This window comes from Orycteropus afer, unplaced genomic scaffold (assembly GCF_000298275.1).
Source record: "Orycteropus afer afer isolate SDZICR_OR568_19922 unplaced genomic scaffold, OryAfe1.0 scaffold00105, whole genome shotgun sequence".
NCBI lineage: Eukaryota > Metazoa > Chordata > Mammalia > Tubulidentata > Orycteropodidae > Orycteropus > Orycteropus afer.
In genome coordinates, this window is record NW_006921692.1 from 4,361,278 (window position 1) to 4,365,276 (window position 3,999).

The following is a 3,999-nucleotide window of genomic DNA, read 5'->3' on the forward strand; positions in this document are numbered from 1 at the left end:
TTTTTTTTGCCTAATCAGCAGATACATTGTCAAGGATTGAATTATGTCCCATCAAAACAGGTATTGACTTGGCTAGACCATGATTCCCAGAATTGTGTAATTGTCCTCCATTTTGCAATCTGATATACCTATTCTCCATTTAGTGATATGTGTTTTAAATCCTAGTCTGACTGCTAACCAGAAGTCTGGCAGTTCAAACCAGCCACTCTTCAGAAGGAAGACTGGGCAATCTACTTCTGTAGAGATACCGCCTTGAAAACCCAAGGAGGGGTCTCTATGAGTTGGATCTGACTCAAAGGCTGTGAGGCTTTGTTGTTGTTGTTGTTATATGTTACTGAGGCAGAATTAGGGTGGGTTGTATCTTGAACCACAGACTTACAAAATGGTGTGACTCAAGTAAACCCTTACTCGTTGTGCCCTTACTCAAGTCAGCACCCTTGCCCAAGTCACACCTTTGCTGAGTAACACCTCTTACCATACAAGAGGTAAGAGGAGAGAGAAGAGGACACAGAGGAGGGACATGATTTCACCATGAAAGAAGAGCTAAGAGCAGAACACATTCTCTGTACCTAGGGTCCCTGCACTGAGAACGTCCTACACCTAGGGGAAGATTAACGTTAAGGCACATGGAGATCTCTACGGGTGATTGAACCCACAGATGTTGAAAGGAGTCAAGGACTTTCCCCTCAGAACCAACAGAGAAAAAGAAAGCCTTCCTTTAGAGCTGGCATCCTGAATTTGGACTTCTAACCTCCTTAACTGTAGTGGAATGAATTTATGATATTTCTGTTATAGCAGCACTAGATAAGTAAGATATATATTGTCTCAAATCCTCGCATCTTATGTTTTTCCTAGTATTACTTCATTTCTGAGACATTTTCAATTCCTGTGTGTGTGTGTGTGTGTGTGTGTAGGGGGAGTTAGTTTTATTTTTTTGTGGCCAAAAAACTGCTTTTCATCTCTGCAGCAAGTTGAGCTTTTGTATTTATTTTTCAGTGGAAGAAATCATGATAATTTAAATTCTGAATTCATGGAATTTGACTCAGAAAACAATTGAGTTTTAGAGCTTCTAGCAGTAGAATCAACTGGGAGGACCCAATTTCATCCAATTTGTAGCTTGATTTCATCCAGCAAGACATAGTTAAGCATAAAGACCTAAAAGTGGTAGGTGTTGTATTGAAATAGCATCGCACTTAGGGTGCAATGAGGCATAAAGTAATGCTGAATGCTTTACATTCACTAACACGACATTATTCCAGCATGACACACAATCCAAAGCTTTTGCAATTACAGCTGTGACCCCAAATTAGATTTTAAAACATGTATATATGTATATGCATTTTAAAATTTTCCTTTTGTTTTGTCTCTTAATAGTTTAAATATGCAAATTCTGGTGGCTTCTTAAAATAACTCGGTTTGCACAGAATATCATCCTTCCCTCAACTGACTTTTCTTTGGACAAAGTATGTTCTTTTCAGCAGTGCTTGGGACTGAACTTACATTTTAGGGATTGGTATTTAGGGGCTAAGAAGACCCTTTTGTAGTGAAGTTTTCATGTGTACCAAGAATGAATAAATTGTTTGCTCATTGAGGTAATTTTTTTTTTTTTTTAATTTCATACAAATTATAAGCACAACCCAGATGAGGTCTGAAAGTCAAAATGAAGATACTAGCTGGGTTGATATAAAGTGACCCTTCTACTCTCATCTTAGGATAAAGTCGTGGGGACTCTTCTCTTCCTCAGGCTATAATTCTGAGTGTCTTGAGCTCAGAGTAACCTCTTAACATTTTCTCTGGGTTTTGGGAAAAATTTATTTTTTCCTTAGAAAGAGCTTCACCTCACTTGGAGCCTCAGAAGGTGAAACCTCCCAACTGTCATTTGCTGCATTCCAACAGCACTGGGCTACAAAAGGCTTGGAATGACATGTATATTGTCTAAATACACCCAATGTGCAAGCATTTCATCTGTGCCTTATGTCCCACAGCTTTCTGCCTCCTTTAGAAGATTATATAATCACTTATCTTTTCTATTTTTAAAGCAGATTAATTTGATTTAGTAAAAAGGGGACAAAGGGGAAAATAAGGAATAATAGGAACTTGCCTGCTAACCAGATGGCTGGCGGTTCAAACCCACCAGCCACTCCTCGGAAGGAAGGTTGGGCAATCCTACTTCCGTAGTGATACTGCCTCGGAAACCCAAGGAGGGGTCGCTATGAGTCGGGTTTGACTCGACGGCACATAACAACAACAACAACAGGAAAAGCCAATATTATTTCTTTCATAGCGGTTTGGTGTAGAGTCATTTTAATAGGTCTGGAAAATTAGAACTGGAAAAAGAAAATCAATTGTAATACTATATTCTAGTTTGGAAGGAAGCATAAATCCACACTGGCACCAATTTCCTAGAGCTGGATAATTAAGACTGCATTGTAGTCATGTGGGAGGGGCAGGGGATTATAGGTTTCTTAAATCTATTATTATTATTTATTAACATTGTCATGAATAGCAGGAATTTTCTTAGGAATACAAGATGTTCAGAGGATGTATCTATAATAGAAGAAACAGTTAAGAAGTGTGTCTACCTCAGTGGTCATAGAGAAGGTCTCTGTCTGGAAAACAGTCGTATGAGTCCATGCCCATACACCTTCCACTTGTTGACTATATTCACTTCACTTTTTGCCTTTCTCTATGAGCTTCTTAGAAGATTTTATCCTCAAAATTATTCTAAAAGAGTAAAATAAATTCAATCTTTAATTGAGATTTCATACAATCAAAAACTTTGGGAAACTTGATTTTTAAGAGTTTTCTTTCTTTCTTTTGACTATTTTATTGTTGTTATTGTTGTTATGTGCCATCGAGTCACACCTGACTCACAACAACCCTTCTTGGGTTTCTGAGGCAGTATTACTATGGAAGTAGATTGCCCAACCTTCCTTCCTTGACTATTTTAGTTTGATAATTTCAGAACAAAAACTGAATTTGTGAGTAGGAATAGGAAAAGTATATTTATGGAGGGTAAGGGAAATTTAAATGGATATGTTGGGAAAAAGAAAGGAGAATCAAAGACTGAAGGACAGTAATTTGAATGAGATAATATTCTATGCTTTTGGTAGAAGTGATTTTGAAAAAGAAGCCGCTGGATGGCATGGTTAAGTGCTTTGCTGCTAACTGAAAGTCTGGCAATCCAAGTCCACCCAGATTTACCTCTCAAGAAAAGACTACACTTCCAAAATATCAGTTGCTGTGAATCCTCTGGAGCATAGTTCTACTCTGATGACAGCGCTGTGGAGAAAGTCTTATTCCAATACACATAAGGTCAACATTAAGCAGAGTTGACTTGATGGTAAAAGGTTTTTTGTTTTGTTTGGTTTAATTTTGAAAAGAAAATAAGAACAGAAATTTGGAGTCATGGGAATAAATAAATAACTTTTAGAATTGTGCTCTTGGAATGGACAGAAAGATAAATGTTAAAAACACATGAAATTTCTGGAAAGATGTAACTGTCAGCTAGGCATTCACTTTACTATGGGAATAATAGAGGAAAATAGGGATTATCTAAAATGTTGTGGAAAACTGAAGATAAAAGTTTGGAAAAATTGTGAATGGTGGAAATATCCCAGATTATAATTTCCTTACAACATGTTCACAAGATGCATCTATAATGAAAGAAACAGCTTTCATTGTAGACACATAAAGCTACTCCATAAAGTATATACACAGGGGCTATACACAAGAAATTTGCCAGATGGAGTACACAGGAATCAGATTGACTACATCTGTGGCAAAAATTGATGGAAAAGTTTAATATCTTCAGCCAAAACAAGGCCAGGAGCTGATTGTGGAACAGACCATCAAATGCTCATATGCAAGTTCAACTTGAAGCTGAAGACAATTAAAACAAGTCCATGAGAGCCAAAATGTGACCTTGAATATATCCCTCCTGAATTTAGAGACCATCTAAAGAATAGATTTGATGCATTGAACACCAATGACCGAAAA